We start from the raw sequence: 18,601 nt of genomic DNA on the forward strand, positions 1-18,601 counted from the left end.
GGTCTTCCACCTGAGCAGATTGTGTTCCAAGTCGCTCCATTACCTGAGTGGACTGCCTTTGTCTTATAGCGCCATGTGGAAAATGAATGCACATTTGGACACCAGGCGTCAGAAGGAGTCTGGTGCATGTGTGTGTGTGTGTGTGTGTGTGTGTGTATGTGTATGTGCATGTGTGTGTGTGTGTGTGTGTATGTGCATGTGTGTGTGTGTGTTTTCTTTTGGGGGGGGGGGGTATGCATACACCTTTTTAAAGGCAAGGAGCACCTGCTCTCTAGTTTCTTCATCATCATCTGATCATATCATAAGAAGATAATATGGGTTTGTGAGGCTTTAGCTGCTATTAAAAAGATTCAAATCACTGCACGCCAGTTTTTTTTTTTTTAAGCTGTTGGTGTAACATTCAATGAACCTACAGAAGTTAAAAGAGGCCGCTCTATAACAGACCAGGTATATTTTATGAGCGCTCTCTCCGGGGAGTCGACAGACTGGCTGGCTGATGGGGCGGAGATAGTGCCGGCCCACTTAGTTAGCAGAGTCTGGGGACTGACTCGTCCCTGCACTGACCCAGGACCGACACAGCTGGCTGCTGGGTAATCTGTCAGCTCCAGCACGCCGCCGTTACGTTCTGTATCACTCTTCATAAAACAAGAAGGGCAACTTTGAAGAACTTCTCTCTTGAATCCCTGATTTTGAATCCCTTGACGGGCTGATTTTTTGAACGACTTGACCACTTTGCAGGCCTCCGCCTTAATCTAAGTCGCTCCGGGAATAAAGACCTTGATGTGTTAAGAAATGAGAAAATAAAAGATTAACACACCAAGAGGAGGCGGCTGTGCCAGCTCAATCTGTTTTTTTATCAGACAATGTCCAAACGACGCAGGTAGAATTAGCACAAAGGTCGCCTTCGCTGAACGAGGCCATTACTCATGAACTACATTTTCCAACGAGCGGAATATTACTTCTTTCTAGGTGCGGGCCTATCAAAAGACAAGGTTAATGCGGTGCCATGCTGCTTAAAGCACACTTTGCTCTTTTCAAATTTCACCATTGTGCATGGCAAGATCAAAAGGGCCCTTTCAACATGTTGCTGTGTTCCATGAGCTTTCATGTCTTACCTCATTACTGGAAAACTTTTCTTTGATTGAGCCGAGGTCTGAGCGGAGTTGGGTCAGACAATGGGGCTGGACGACTTTCACCGGATCACAATGAGGAGGCAACAAAGATGTTGTCTCAAATCCCTCTCGAGATGTTGGGCCCCCACGCTTCAGTGCGGCCAACAGGCCTGTGAATTACAGTAAGACCCTTAAAAGTGAGGATTTGTAACTCCTCTGATCAGACTCAGCTCACGACCAGCGGAGGATAAATCCCTGCAGAGGACCAGCGGCAGAGCAGAGGATTTGATGAGCTTCTCCCAATACATCTCTGCCCATTTAAACCCTGTCTGGTAGCCCCTGAGAGAATGGTTTTAATTAATTTAACTTCATGCCCATCCGAACAAAATTGACTGTCCATTCAATGAAACATTTTAGAGAAAATTACACTTCAAATAACACATGACACCTTTGCTTTAAAAACATTTGTTTTATTCATGCAATGTATTCACAGTTGCAAGTTTATTTTTTATGGGGGTTTTTTCTAAGGATGTTTTCACATTTGGCGCCAGGGCATCAATATTTTTTTCCAATCATTTTTTGGCAATAGAGCAAACAAAGTGCTGAGTGAATCCCTGAGTATACACAGCCTTCTCTGACTCTTAGAATTGGGCTGCAAAAGCCCAAAAAAAGCCAAACAGAAGTGGCATTTTACTGATCAGAAGCGGGTCTCCCAAGAAACAACTTTTGACCTTCTTCTCTCTCCGTCTTTTCAATGCTTCCTCTCACACGCACACACACACCATCTTTCTATTCTTCAATTTTACTATCAACATGTCCACAGTATATATTTGTAATCACCGCTTGTCAGCCTCTTTTTTCTGCATCTGCCTCTCTCACTTTTACAACTTAATTTCCTAATCTGCTGATTTAAATTGTTTGTTTAAAAGTATTTTTTTTAAATCATCTTTCCAGTGATAATAGCGGCTCTATAGTCGCAGGTAATTGCAGACTGTGGAACCAAAATGCCTGCAAAAGACAATATAAATATTTGAGTGATTAGGAGGAAAAAGCTGTCGTCTATAGAAAATTGAAAATGAAATCAAATGCACCTATTTCTAAATCTTGATAATTTGTTCCATTCTTTGGAGGAGCCAGCCAATCAGAGCCAAGCTTTTGTTCCCGTTATCACACAGTGTTCATTTGTCCCCCGGCCGGAAAGCCATGTTAAGATAACGCCATCCTATCATCTGATTGTCTTATCAAAGTTAAGCGACACAGCACCCCCCGTCACTCTGAACAATCACTCAGCGTGGAGGAAAAGGTTAAGAGCTCCACACCTCTTGTTATAGTCTGTGGTCAAAATACTCAGACAGCAAAAAATAAAAAGTGTTTATTACACACCATTTATTAAAGATGTATTTGTCTACTTGAGGCGTTTCAACACAGCAGGTTTGTGTGGGCCGATGCTCAGGCCCTCTGTTTAATTTCTTACGGCCTCCTCTCTGCATTTCAAGTGCAAGAGTGTGCAACCCTTACACAGCGTTTGACACCAGGGTCAGTGGAATTGCCCCACTTGAACTAAAAGACATTTAGTTGGGTTTGGAAAGTGAAAACTCGAACACCATTAATTTGTTTGCTCTCCCACTAGTCATGACCACAGCAAATGCCATCACCTCAAAGAAGTGGTCGGCCGTCTCCACTTTTATTTGTTTGTTTCTTTGGAGAGTGTGAGAAGTTGTGGCGCGACGGCTGTAGCGGATGTTGGACTTGTGGGGTGGGGGTTTGGGGAGGGAGGGGGGGGGGGTCTCCAGAAGGAAGGATTTGCAGGGGAAAGGCTATGGGGAGCTAGCAAACAAGTTAGCTAGCGACAGAGACGAAGGGGGGGGGTGGAGGTGGTGATGGCGATGGCGCTGGGAGGGGTGGGGATTCATTTAGCCAGGCATAGCTGCTCTTGTTTGTGGTTGTCCCTGACAGCGTCGGCAACGCTGCTCCAAAGCACCTGTGTTTGCTCACTAGCTTTCCCCCAATCTGCTCGAAAAATGCTGTGAGCATGTCACATGGTGGCCAGATAGCCTGGGCACCATGGGAATACAAAAGCAGGGGCTTTTAGAACAGTTAATCATTAATGGAGGCCTCTCTTTTGTCCCCATTCAGCTCCACACTGACAGAGGCTTTGATATTACATATGGCAGACAGGTCAGACGTAGATATAGCCAAGTACATCGACGGGGAAGTGCTTTCAGGTCTCTGGATGCAGGGTGGTGAAAGCAGACGGAAAGCAGCAATGCAAAAGTGTCCTTGAAAGAAAGCCATTGCATCTGTAGAGAGAGAACACACAGGTCAAGTTTACACACCAGTATCGTTAAATGTGTTAATATATCACATAATAATTGTAATAGTGCTATAAAGTGGAACAGGTGAGTCGCTAAGAAGCGTCGATACGTGCAGAGGGTACATAAAAGCTCAATGAGTGTGCTTAATTACACTGGAGGTCATCTACTCCCAAACAAATAGAGTAAGAAGGATGTCAAATTCATGATTATTGACGCTGATTGGCAGGTTGGAAATAAACGTAACAAGTCTTTAATGGGATGGGAGGCCACCCTACCAACACCACAATTAATTAACATGCCCTAATCTCAGTTTGCTCTCCATCTTGAAGTGTCAATGAAAAGTCCAGGACTCATTTCATCGCCTGTCAGAGCGGGCTTTAGAACGGAGGCGAAACAGCGATGCATGAACTTGCTTTCACAAAGCAGGGCTGAATTTATCTTGAGGGGAGATTAAGTTTACACAGCAACATTCTTATAAAGCACTAAAAGGGTCGGAGACAAACTCTTATCTCCCATTTACCTCAGCATGCCAATGGTTCTTTATTGAAAGTTAGTCGTGGCCCCACCCTAACCCCCCCTGTGCTAATAATACTGTATGGGAGTTGGAGAGGATAGTGGGATCACAAACATTTACGGCTGGAAATGCAGCACAAGAGGAGGCAAAGTGGCCACTCAACGCAGGATGCTTGGTGCGCCGAGAGTCAATCATTAACGAAGCACTTTTAGTGGTATCTGCTCTCCGGCTCCGAGTAGAAGTCGAAAGATAAATGAAGGTTGTGTTTCAGGGAGTGAAGTAAGGCCTCCAACTATAGATGAGCAAACATACCAGCCTACACGTAGGTTTCTCTTAAGATGTGTTCATGGCCTGGTTCTCATGTCAGAGTCTCACTCAGACAATATGTTCTGGAGCTGGCCAACAATCGTGAAATGACTCAGGTTTGTGTTCACATCAATAAAGCTCTTCACGAAATCTAGAGAAAGCTCTTTGCCTCTCAACCTCTCCAACATCAAATGCATGAGATTCCCATATTTCTTGTATGCTTCCTTTTTCTTTGATGAGAAACCAGTTTTTCGAATAATTAAATGGTTTTCTGAATAAGATTATATATAAGGCGCCCACAAAAAGAACTTTGAAAAGCATTTTTCAACATGCTAAGTAAATAATAATTATTAATAATTATAAATAATTAAACACATATTTTTCATTCTGCTGTAGCATGACTCAAACAGAAAATACAACATTTCATATTCTCCGTCACGTGTGAGAGCCGTGACTCTTTCCCTTCCTTACATTCAGCTTGAGGTCAGCAAAGTGTGTTTATTTGCTGACCCTGGTCCCCAACGATAAGGGCCACTGCTGTCCCCAAACCGTGGCTCGCAATCTCTCTGTGGCAACACGCCTATGTTTTGGCGAACGCGTTTGCACTGTGCCGCCTATACAATAAAAGGGAAATAAAGAACAAAACATAGGTGCTAATAAATTCTCTTCTCGGTTATAAGGAAATGAATTCGGTTGAGCGCAGTCAAAGGACGGGCTTAACAAGTGCATGCTTCAAACAAAAGTTCCTGTTTCGGGAGGGAAGGTGCATGGGTGATGGATGGCTTGGCAAACATAGCTGACATACCTGGCCAATGCCATGGGCCGGTCACAACCCAGGACTGAGAGGGACATTGTGTGAGTGGTTGACTGTGTGTGTGTGTGTGTGTCAGCTATCCCTCTTCCCTGTGAGGCTTCCTCTCCCTCCTCTCTTCCACTCAGGCCGTGGGGATCACTTCAGTCAGCAGAGCCCTGTTTGACAGAGACACAGCCTCCATATAAATCCCTTCCTCCTATTTATTTGATGTGCAGTTCTACTAGGACGCCTTCGATCCGTCCTCAGGGAGCCCGCATCTCAAAACACTCAAATAGTCTGGGTGTGGCGATAAGCACGGGCCTGAAATTATACTCCCAAATTCCCAAATCCTTATAGAGCATTGTTCCAATCCGTTTTAAGATAGAGGAAAGGTGCCTGAAGGGGACAGGGGAATTACTACAATTTATATTATATATCATTTACTGTGTTTTGTGTGTCCGTGTGTTTGTGTGTTTGTGTGTGTGTGTGTGTGTGTGTGTGTGTGTGTGTGTGTGTGTGTGTGTGTGTGTGTGTGTGTGTGTGTGTGTGTGTAAAAGATAAATAAATAGATAAATGTGAATATTTGAAGGGGAACAAATGCATCCAGGTTGCTCTGCGAGTGCCGTGTGGAACGAGGGAGACGGGTCAGCGCAGTGTGGTAGATGAGTGGTAGACCTTTACGGGGAACACCCAGGAATGTTTAGTTAACTCGTCCGTTGCATTCAAGCATGTGTGTCAAAGGTGTTTACAGGGTGTTGACATTCACACATTGGCAAAGAGGTAATGTGAATGGTGCAGCCATGTCTGGCTGAGCTGGGCCCCGAAAGCGTTCAACTAATATGAAACGTTTGTACCAGCACCGTCGGTGGCATTTAAATTAAGCAAACCCTTCTGCAAATTACAACTCTAATTCATTTTTATTTAATCCAATATTCATGCAACAAAAACATTGATTTTATTGCAGCAGCATTTTCAGCTAAAAAGCATTAAATTCATTATTTTCCTTTCCAGTAAATTGCCAGTAAAAATAGAGTAATTGTTAATCATGAATTATAAAGAGCACATGTTAATTTTTTTGTATTAATATATTATATATTAAATATTTAGCTGTTGTTGTTTTTGTGCTTAGTATTTTATCGATACATTTACAAATCATTACCATTTCAAATAGGTATCTACATAATTAGATACATGTTTTTTTCAAAAAATATATATTATAATTGATTATTTTATTGATAACTTGTTTTACATATTCTTAAAACCTTTCATGCTTTTAAATAACATGTATTGTAGCAAACAATCATTTGTATTGTCGTAGCTTTAAGAATTCAATGACAATTGATAATTAAAATGGGTCAATAATATCAACCAAGCAATTAATTTGTTTTAAACAACTAGATTTTGTTTGTAATCTATTTTCGCAATTAGATACAATTTAAAAGATACAATGAAATATACTTGTTTACATTTTGTCCTTATTAATGATTTTATTTTTAATATTTTAGTTTGTGTGGTTTAAAGGCAAACAAAATATAATGATGTGAAAAAACATGTGGAACTGGTGATGAAATGAACCTGATAATGTGTGGTTTAATTTCCCTTTATGTGATGGCTTAGCAATAAAACACAGTTATCAAGCCATATAGCCATTCAGGTAACAAAGAGCAAACACCAGCATCTAAATATATAAACCTTTAAAAAAGTGAGACTATAAATCATTTACACTTTTATTTTTTTATTTTTTTTTACTATTTATGTGAGTAAATCTAATTTATAATCGTGCATAGCAGTATTTTGTTTGGTGTTTTTTAATATGTAAATGAACAATTTAATTTTTGCAGCAAAAACATGAGAAGAAGGACATTGTAGAATATATTTAAAAATAAATAAATACTGTTATTTTCCACAGAAAAATAGAATTAAAACTAAAGGGAGGGGGGGGGGGCGTGGGGTATTCCTCACAGTATATGTGTATGAAGTTTTTACAAAAAATAAGTGCATGCCCTAAGCCTATATTTCGATTATATCTTTTACTCTATTTTACAAATACAAATTCACCCCAAAAATGTTCTGTCTGTCTGTCTGTCTGCCTGTCGGCCTGTCTGTCTGTGCACATGACCACCCACTGAGAGCCATGACATGAACAGCTCTACACTGACCTACAGGTGACACAGCACCTAAACTCTTAAAGTGCCAATACTTCCCCATCCCTGTTTGTCCCATCACGTCATATTTAGCGCCTGAACGCTGCAGGCATCACTCAGGACGCCATTGTTTTAGGTAATTGCCGGGGCTGTCGTAAGTTTTCTAGAATATGACTCACACGGCTCTTTTCCCCACCCATGAATGCTGGAAGATTGTAGGTCAGAGTGAACTTAAAAAACGAAGTCCTCTCAACTCATAAATTACATGGCCACCGACAACCTTAAGCGGTGTTGAAATGCCTCGCACAGAGCTTTGTTTCAGCGTAGGTGGAGCGTGAAGCTGAGAGCACCACCCCACAAGGAGCTCGGCTCTCACGGGGCACGAGTAAGACGACGATTTATCTCCCCATACCTGAGGTCTGACATGCTGGCAAAACGCTGGTGGTGCACCAACGGTGGATGTGAAAACAAGCACTTACTGTTTCTTAATGATGTTGCTCTTTGAGGTATCGCTTCCGTAACGGGTCATGCCTTCGTCTCCTTTTCTTTTTTTGTGATTCGGGGCTCTTGTGAATAAAGTCTGGTCTTAAATGTGAGATTGTTCTGCCCCAAAACAAAAGGGTTCTCCTTCCTGGGACCTGTCTTGGCACAGCTACTGCCACTTTGAAATGTGATCTGATAGATTAAGAGCTTAGCCATTAGAATAAACCATTGTGGCATCATCATGGGTTTGGGTTTGCACTCAGTGTGTAAGTCTGAAAGAGCACTCATAACCCAAGACGTCACTCTATGTCTTCGAATACGTTGCGACTTAAAAGACAAACTATATAATACACGTATTTTCCAAGTGGTTAAATAAATGTGACACAACGAGCGAATCTCTTTTCTCAAAGGTTTTCTTCCAGAACATCATATTGTGTAGAAATCATCCTCAGTCTGACCACCCAGGGGGTCCCTGACACCACAACCTTTACAAAGGGGGAAGGGCGTGTGTGTGCGTGTGTTTGTGTTTAGGCAAGTGTCTGCTCACATGCATGAATTTGCTCCTTCATCTTATGTGTATTGATCCTCCTGTGACATCCCACACTGCTCTTCTTCTTCTCCTTTTTCTTGTGTGTGTTAGTTTGTTTGTTTGTTTCAGATACGTTTACTATTGTTGTTTTATTCCCGGCAGACTTCAACTGGGAAGCACGCTTCGCTCCATTTCCTGCCACGCAGACACCGTCACATGTGTTGGGTGTGAATACGCATGCGGCGGAGCGCTGGTCAATGTAAATGCAAACACAAACCAACAAGTCAAAACAAAAGACCACAATATGGATGCTTCTCTCAGCCAGAGCCACTACACTTGCTCTGTTTGCCCTCTCCTCTGGCTGGAGTTGCCATTAGGTCATATAATGACCGCATCTCATTTCTCCCTCAAGAGCCCTCGGAGGCTTTGGCTGGTAAGGTTTGTCGTGTTCTAGAAATGGGACCCCTCCATTTTTCTTTTGCGTCCCAAACTCTAAATCGTTGTATTTTTTCCCCATTGTTAATAAAACAAACTATTCAAACTGCTCTGCAATGAGGTTCCAGTCTTGTGCTAAAGCCACTTGGGCATCGTTATCGCACTGTGTGCTTGACTTGTGCTGCCTCCTCTACGCAGAGAAGAGGGGTCAGCCGTTATCCCCCCTCCGCCCTGCCTTTCATGGCAAAGTGAGAGCGATTCAGCCCCTAAACGAGTACACATGCTAAGGTGAACGGAGATACACGCGCGATAACACGTTCAATTAAACAACAGCGTCATGGCAGGCAGCATGTGGACGGATAGATGACCATACAGTATGGTGTACAATGGGACTTAAAAGTATAGGGCAGCTGGGCTCTTATCTGGCCGGGGAAGAAGAAACCAGGCAACAAAGGGAGGCCTAAGACTAAGAGGCTTGATGCATGGGAAAGCCATGGGCCGGCCATTGTGGCTGCCCTTCTGCTGAGCAAATAGTCCAAACTGTTCATTCCCCATCTCCCTTTCTCTCGCCGGTACATTGTTTGTGTCCTTGCATTTCATTCTGACTGGGGAAGATTGCTCTCAGGGCCAGTGAGCAAACAGTCCAGAAAAGAGCCAGCTATCTCCTGCCGTTCCCAGGAGAACTAGCATTTTTATTTCAGCTCCAAGCTGTCAAAGGATTGGAGAGTTTATGTCAGGATCCTGAATTAATTGCTTTAAGCCTCGGGGCCGACGGCGGCGTTTTTTATCACCAAATGTTCGGTAAAATGTTTCCTCGCAAATTATGCAGCCACTTCCCCACCCACCTCCCCACACACACCCCCACACACACCCGCCACCCCCTCCACCTCAGTCGCCAAACATTTGGTATTGGATACATGCAGGATGAGTTTCTGCAACACAAATGATGTGTTTTAGTTGTTGTGACAGCACAATGGTGTGAATAGTGATGGGCTATAGCGCGGCTGTCAAGGATTTGGTGGAATGAAGGCAAACAGCAAACTTTTGTGTGTGTTTTTTCTCTTTCTCTTTCTCTCTCCATGACGGTGGCTACACGAGCCAAGCTTGGCAATAAAATGAGTAAGCTTACAGATGCCTCAATAAACCATAGCTGTTCAGACATTTGGTGGACCGAGCTTTGAAGGCTCCAAACTGTCCCCTGAACTGCCAAACTGATTTCAGAACCGTCTGTCATCCTCCGATCCGTCCCGTGTTACTGCTTACTTCATAACTTTACACAGTGTATCATACATTCTGATCTGCAAAACGTCTGTATGTGGCTGAAAACCATATACCATGACTCCACTCTCCATCATCTTAAACATCAAGTCTGAAGAAGTTTAGTACAAAAAGTTGGACTAAATGTCCTTTGAGTTGATATCTGTATGTTTATCAGCGAACGTCACACAGTTGATACAGTTGAAAACGTGTTGGCTCCTAACACACTTTTCCGATCCAGCATATCAATCCCAAATATCTCATTTATCCTATGCAGAGTTGTTTTCTTTTTTTTCTCTCTCTCTCAGTTTTTTATGTTGCCATATCTGGATGTTTTCCTTCTCTGTTGGCTCCGAAAATGAACGGGCCAAAAACAACACAGCGGGGGGGGGGGCGGTCCAACAGCTCCAGTCCTCAGAGCCACACACACCAATAACTGAACCTGGAGCCACCATCTGGACTTTGCTTTTCTTCACACAAATACGTAGTACACCATCATATTTGCATGTAAAAAGCGTTCCCAATATTTCACCATGCCGCATGACGCTGTGCTATTTGTATAAATAAGCCCTTTTGCAAACTACCTGTCATTCACCTCTCGCTCACGACAACCACTAGGATGTGGCTGTCCGGTCTAAATAATGATTGGACTTGTTCCCAAAAAAAATGCAACTACTTTTCACATGAAGGCTTTGCATATGAATGAAAGTCCATGTGACATTTGCATAAATACATAAACACAACTGTCTGCGACACCCTGACCTCAAACGGTGTATGCACCCACAGCTGATTCAACTGTATCAAAGGCTGCCGCAAATGAATCATGGTATCAAGGAGATGCCCCTTTAACCCAACATTATCTTCCTGTTGGCCACTTCAAGATATCAAGGGTATCCCATGCTCCCACCAATAAATCTGCCAGTTGACTCCTTAATCTGAAAGGATATTAAGCGACAAACGCTGTGATGTTTCTGTCAGCGTCAAGCAGACGAGGGTTAAATAGTGTGTATCAGGGGACTACTCTGCAGTGGGGGGAACATACCGGCCTCATCCTTCACCGTAATCTGCTCAACAGCCCATGGAGACACATCCCAGCTTCCCTCCATCCTTCAACCGAGCATCCGCCTTTCCATTATAAATACCGCCGCCATTTATATGGGATTAAATTGGGGATTAATTTGATTCAAGTCAGGGTATGGGAATTCATTAGCAGGGCTGAAAGTGGCGCTATACATGGGGGGAATTTAATTTGAAACCCCCGAGGGAAACACTATGGGGTGCTGGGGCTCTGTTAAAATGGAGGTCTTAAAGACACGGGAGGGGGGGGGATTGTAACACACTTTAGATGTGGACACTTAGGTGGCGCTTTATCGCTGTTGATGGGTTGTTATTGGATTGAGAGCAGCAATGATTTGAGGTAAGAGCATCCACAAACCATGCTGGAAAGAGAGAGGTGAGAGGGAGAGGGCTCAGATCTGGCCTTGTTGGTTCAAGAATAGTTCTTGACACTCGCATGACCGCGAGGAAGTAAATACCGTTTTTTTTCCACATTTGTCTCTCACTCATACGGTATTATAATCAGCACATTATTTGAATGTCAGTGATTCTCATGAATGTTGAAATGGCATATCTATCGCCGCCATTCCCGAACAAGCTGTGCGGGTGTAAAGCAAAGGCATTAAATTCAACTCAGACGCAGATTACAGAATTCACCCCTGCAGAACACCATCCTGGCATTCTCTAAATTGGACAAGTCCCATCGTAAGATAGCCTATCACAGTGCACATGTCCGCATAGGAGAACATATGCAGGACAAAATATTCCGTAGTTTGTTATTCCGCGGACGACACTGGGGGCACACGGGCTTGTTTGCCTTTGCTGGGAGAGGAGATTGGATTGGGGGTTTAAATGAATCGCTGGCGCACCACGTTTATAGGTTTCATTAACTTTTAATGAGTTGGGTGTCCTTCGCTGTGATTGGCTGGCAAAGCTCTGCCTTCACTTCCTGGAACTGGAGCTGAGGGGTAAGTGAGGAGATATTGCAGCATGTTGGCTTCCATGTCATGGCCATGTGCTGCCGAATGTGCCACGCTGTGTGGAAATGGGTCAGAAGAAGGGATGAAATGTAGTACTAAAGCAGATATCCACCAGCACGGGCAACGGCTGAATCTAAAACCTGGAGGCATGGAGTCTCGAGGGGAATAAAGAAACCTTGGTAGATCAATCCCAGCCAAGAAGGCTTCCCCTCACCGCAGCTGACTGACATATCGCTCTATGGACGCCTCTCCAACAAGGTTTGATCTCAAAGACATGAGACCTGCTGGGAAATGCCGGCGCAATTACCAAAGAGCAGCTTCGAGCATGAGTGCGTGCACACAAATTTTTCCAGCAGTCACCTCAAACAATACTTCATATTTTGAGCATCTTTAATCTCCATTCCAATATGGTATCTTTCTGCCTGGTTGACCACACATCTATTATCTTGCATGGGGTGCTGTTGCTGTATGCTTTATGTTTCTCCTTGAGCAGCTAATCCCCTCCTCCAGTGTGCGGCTGAGCCTCACTTCAGCACTCCCCAAGAAACAAAGGCCTTGCCTGTCATCTCTATGTTATCTCCATCACATTGGCATAACATGGAAAAGTTCCTCCAACAGACATGTTATCTCCATCTCCCTCGATTGAGGATTTTTCCCTTTTTGGTTTGTTAGGAAAGGTGATGACTGACTTTTCCCCCATTTGCATGGCGACAGACCTGTGTTGCAATACTTTACAAGGATAAACACTGACCATCCATCCACTTCCAGGCATATAAAAGCAGCAGGGTAGTGAGAGGCAACCCGTCCTGGCCTGAATGGATCGCCTTTAGGTCACTGCACGTCCCACCAGCTGCTGCCTCACAGTACTCAATGGGCATTGTTGGCAGACCTCTCTCTCCCTCTCTCTCTCTCTCTCGCTCTCTCTCAGGACATGAAGGAGTCCTACACTGGAATGTCACATAGTCGTGTCAGAAGAGTGCGGACACATCACAGTCAGCGGCCGCATTCTCACCCTGTCCATCCCGCCATCTCTCTGAAACACAGACACACACCTCTTCTTTCCATCATGACTGAAAACTGAATCTGACCTCCGTACATGCAATTTGATAATTTTCTGTGTGAAATTATGCAACATTTTAAGATGAAAGAGTCACCTTCATTAATGATAATAAGGGAACGGTAAACATTACAAAGCCACTTATTATGTATGAAAAAGGCCGAAAACCTCAAAATAATTCTATGAACAAAAATGATATATGGTTTTGGTATAAATCATACTCGAGGATATTTCAGAAGAAGAGCGAACTTCTCCTTAATTAAATACATGGTTGTTTTTACATGGGCCGATTGTGTTGAAACGCCCTCACTGAAAAACAAATATGAACCAACTATTTATATATGAACTATGTCATAAGAAAGCTGTGCATGATTTGCATTTGCTAACATTTTAAATTCAATTCAAAAACTCACCCAATAATAACTTTTTTTGTTTTTTATTGGATGTAAATGCAATTACAGTCAAATTGTTAATTTCAAGCTCATTTCAGGAGCCTAGTTTAATGTACTCAGTGACAAGGCTTTGTTTGACATTTACAACTATCTCAATTCATTCCCATAAAGTAGAATATCACTGAGCTCAACTAAAGAAATCTGTAAAGAAAAAAATATGTATGTATATATGTATACATCTATATTTAGATTACATATACCTCAATGTGGAGTTTTATTTTAGTTTATTGGAGCTATATTTAAAAAATAATGTATTCTCTATAAATATTCAAAATAAAAGGTATGATGCATAAATATTATGTATTTATTGTGTAACCCTCATTACAAACGTTATTGTGTGTGGGGTTATAATATGACTAATAAGAATCAGGAATGCATTTTGCTGTTTGAGTTACAAATTAACAAAGCACCTCACATTACAATGTAAATGTAGTTATTTTTAACGTTTGTTAACTTTATTTTTCCGTTTAGAACCTACATTAATAATAAGCCAATTACTAATAGAGACAATAAGAGTCAATAATAGCAGCTAGATAATAATAATAAAAACACTATAGTTGCAGGCCTAAATAATATTTATTTTCTTGTCAGAACAACGGACAATTTTACCCCAAAGTATTGTCATCCATGACTTAAAGTTTTCTTAAATATGACAATAACTGTCCCTCGTATTTATTATTATTTTTTAATTAATTTGTATTATTTTTCGAAATAATAAAAAAAAACTAATAGCCCCATAATGAACACATGTATACCGCGCATGGATATGAGCGGAGGAAAGGGTATAGACCCACACCGGCAGTGGACCGACGGGACAGCGGAGCCTCACTCCGGGCTCGGCCGCCTGCTGAGAAACCATGGGTGGCTCTGAGTTTTGACTTTGTGGGCCTTTAATATACTGAGGCACGACAGTTTGCCTTGCTAAGATATGGGATTAGGAGTATTTCTGGTGAAAGAGGAGTTAAGTCGGGCTAGTGTGGACGGTCCCTCCCCTGCAAAGGGCTGAGACAGAATTACAGCTTGTTGGACCGGTGTCCCGCCGTCGCCATGGAGACAGATCTACTTGGGTGTTCCAGTCCGCGAGCTGCAGCGTATATAGCGCCTATAGGTGCGGCAGGCGCCCTGCTGTAGCCTCAACGCATGCACCAAATAACTCTGCACCCCCGTTAATACACCGATACGCGCCCGGATGAGCCTCACGAGGAGTTTCGATACTATTGGAACACCGAGCTGGATCCCGATCTCACTGTCCCAGCTGCTGCTGCTGCAGCAGCCTTGATGGGGTTTCGTAATTTCTTACATGTGCAATGTCCTCACGCATAAAACTGCAGTCTGAATGATAGAGCCTCGAGCCTGCTATATTCAGTTGACGCCCATGGGTGGATGCGCACATGGCTTACAGGTACTGAGTCATTCCGTGGAAATAGAGGCCCAAACTCGTCTAAGCATTCAAATGCAGCGCTGTAGGGGGAATGTCTCACTTTAGAGGTCTGCTATTCAAAGACCGGAAAGAGAAATAGTAGTAAAACGCCTATTGTTATGAAGTTACATTAAAACATAAATATAAATAAGGAAAAAAAGCAGAGCATACAGGTTTTAGGCTTTAGACATATTGTATAAATTTGTTCCCATGTCTCGTTTTAACAAAGCTTTATAATATTAATCCATTCATTTATATCTGAATATTAACAACCTTCAGCCAGAGTCAGGACGGCCTTAAAAGATGCTTATGGGTGCTTTGTGTCCTCGTGAGAATGTCCAGGCCTTAATCAAGGAATGTGCAAATATGCGATCACAAGAAAGATAAATCAGGTTAGCCGAGCCAAAAGGATCAACAGGCGGTCCTTTTAACTAGTTGCTATAACAACAGATGTGCTCGTGATGGCTGCATGTCGGAGCCGCAGAGGTGTCTACCTGATGAAAGCATGTACAAAGTTAGGAGATGGGGAAGCTGCAGTGATGTGGCATCGGCGCACTTGTGTCCGCCGGTACAGATTGAGGTTGTTACCTTTGAACCGGCAAAGCTCCAGAAGGCCATTCCCATCTCAGTGCGCGCCAGAGGGGGCTTGACTCGGGTTATCCCGCCTCCAACGGATTGGAGGAGAGCCGTGTCCGGATACAATTGTTTAATATTGGCTAATGGACATTTTGGAGGGCTCTCCATCTCCTCGAGATATCTACTTGACAATATATCCAAATACGGCCTCCTGGACATATTTTTGCACAGGCACTTGCAGAAATATTATGGGGCCCTTATTTGCGTATTATCACTATTATTATTATTATTATTATTATTATTATTATTAATACTATCAGAATAATAATAATAATTATTATTATTATTATTAATAATAATAATAAAATAGATATTATTTGAATACTCCTATTATATTAAGTATTTTGTAAAATACATAATTCATAAATTACAACTAACATTTAAGGACTATCAATACGCAATGTTAATAAATACGTTACAATGCGTTGCGTTCCCTAAACACGGAAAACATTGATATTCCCTTATTTTAATACAAGCGTGCCATTAAAATCAAGAGCAGTTTTACATATATTTGATATTTAATGAAGAAGAAAAAAATAGGCAATAACCTGCTAAACAAAAATAATCTTAATCGATTCGTATAATGGTATAATATAAAAGCAGTAGCGGGGTCAGTGCTGCAGCTGAACTCGCGCTTTAATGACATAAATGCACTAACAACGATATCGGACAGCCGCACGCTGCCAAGAAATACTCAAAAAGTCACACACAAAAATCTAAAAAGTCTCATATTTCCCTAAAACCCGCATTTTCCAGCTGTTTCCGCCGTGATGCCAGCGATGACTCGGTGAGAGGAGAGAGGAGTATGTTCAGAAGAGACCACGCGGCACTGCAGACCCAGTGGAACCATCTCATCCTGTCCTTTCGCTTTTCGAGCCACATAGTAAATCAGCGATGAGACAGAATCACCTGTCAGTGGGCAGTGTGTGTGTGAGACGGTGCAGCGGGATCTCTCTCCATCACAGGCACAGGAACGTGAAGCATGCCTCCGCCACACAACCTGCAGATCCCCTTCAGCTTTGCACCACCCTGTCGTGAAATCCAATACGTCTCCTTTCTCATGAATTTAGGACATCAGCCTCTTCCACCACCACCACCACCACCTCACCCCCCACCACCCCCTCTCCTCATTCATGTCCACCACCTCTCCCTCTTTGTTCAACATATAAATATATAGATTTTTTTCCTTCTATTATTTTTAAGGGAACCTTATAGAGAATAAAAAAGGAGTCATACCTGTGCAAAATAGCCGGTGCTTGTTGTTGGCAAGCCACACAGGAGCCCATTGTAGAAGCTCGCCTTCTGCCTTCTGCAAAGGGCTCCAGACATCACGGCATTTATTTGAGCTCAAACTCTGCCACTGTTGACTTTAGCACAAAGCAAAGATTTCACTACCCCGCTAGTAAAAAAAAAAGATTATTTTTCAGAGATATCGATCAGTGTGCTAAATAAAAAAATCAGCTTAGCATTATATGTCTAAAATGAATAGAACGAAATTTAATGTCTGTGTAAATTGACAGAGCCGCGGCGTCCTATTCAAAGTTTACACTTGTGCAATTTGGCTTGCGTGTGTACTCTTCCTATATGTGGGCATAGCCTCCACTCTATTGTTTACTGGCGTTGTTTATTCGCAGATCACGCTGTTTAAAGTGCGATCCGTAAAGAGGGTCTGGAGAATAAACGCACACTTTCAGGCCTACGTGTTCACCCGGCGGAGGGGTGTCGCCCGGTCGTACCCGGGAGCACCGATCCCCGCCACGACTCCCCCGGCCTTGGATTTGAGCTCAGCGGGGAAGATGGGGGAATGGATGTGGGGGGGCTGTGTGTGTGGGTATTCATTTGGACTACAACTAGCCTATCTTATCTAACAAGAGGGGAGGGTCCGGCTACTTTAAAAAATAGGGAGTGGACAATGGACCCCCAGATTGTGGGGAGAGAAGTTAGAGCATCACATTCAGGCGGCTCTGTTCCCAAATCAGCCCCCTTTCCCAGCAACTATTCTCCTGCTCCACGGGGAGGCTGTTTTATGTGACAATGACACTTAATCTTATTCACTGATCTAAACTTTGCTGTCTGAGCGTCTGCGTGTGTGTGCGTGTGTGTGCGCGCGCGCCCGTGCGTGTGATGGGGATCAACCTGGGTGACTGGCGTGGCGTTTGAGTGACAGTGTGCTCGATGGGGTTGGATCATAACGTGTGTCACTGTATGTGTGCGGGAATTTAAACGGTTGACATTATTATTATTATTATTTGAGCAACTCTGTGTGCACACTTCTTCTTCCTCCAGTCCATTTTTTTAGGGAGATGAAATTGAACCACGTGGGCACGTTAATGATTCTTTGGTTTGATTTAATACATGTGCATGTGCAGAATACTTACATTGGAAGTTTATTTGGATTCTAATTTATGGTTTTATTTCCTGCCTTCTTCTGTCTAACATATTTATGTTGAGGGAGTTCCTGGTCACTTTGGAGCCAACATATTACAAAGTGGTTACTGATGTGTGGGATAAACTTCTTTCCTCATAAATATCTCACTTTGCGTTTGGGATTAATAACCGTATGTCTATTTTGTTTACATTTTCTAAGCGACAGATTGAGAGCATTGTTCCTGTTGTTGTCCAGCAAAGCTATTAATCCCTGCTAAAAACATGCGCCTTATTATAAAAGCACATGGATACGAATGTTTTTTATCTCAAATGTAAAGTTGTTCAAGTCATTGTAATTCCTTTCATGGAACGTGCTCATGCTATGTTGTGCATTTACATTACATTACATGTCATTTAGCAGACGCTTTTATCCAAAGCGACTTACAATAAGTGCATTTCAACCTAGTACAAACTAAGAACTAAGAACATGTCATAAATAGAGCTAAAACTAAATAAGTGAGAAAGTAGGGTCTTTACTTCTTCTTAAAAAAAATAGTGGTTCACTTTTAATGTGTATTTTATGTAAATTATACATCATTTTTATTTTTATTTAATGTGAAAATGTGCCTTTTCGTCTTTGCTACATATTCATATATAATTTAGCCTAAATCAACCCTCAATGGGAACACACTTGATGTAATGGTTTAACCGGGAGACGCTTGTTGCCTCCTCTAGACTATTGTTT

General features: G+C 42.6%; 1 long non-coding RNA gene across 1 annotated transcript; it reads right to left on the reverse strand.

The window, feature by feature from the left end:
- Positions 1 to 1,561: 1,561 nt before the first annotated feature.
- On the reverse strand, positions 1,562 to 16,806 carry LOC130201516 (uncharacterized). Its single transcript, XR_008833195.1, has 3 exons — positions 16,726 to 16,806; positions 4,719 to 4,861; positions 1,562 to 3,412 (listed from the first exon to the last, which is right to left on the reverse strand). It is a non-coding gene; the product is annotated as an uncharacterized LOC130201516 (long non-coding RNA).
- Between the last annotated feature and the right edge of the window lie 1,795 nt (positions 16,807 to 18,601).

Source organism: Pseudoliparis swirei, chromosome 11 (genome assembly GCF_029220125.1).
Source record: "Pseudoliparis swirei isolate HS2019 ecotype Mariana Trench chromosome 11, NWPU_hadal_v1, whole genome shotgun sequence".
NCBI lineage: Eukaryota > Metazoa > Chordata > Actinopteri > Perciformes > Liparidae > Pseudoliparis > Pseudoliparis swirei.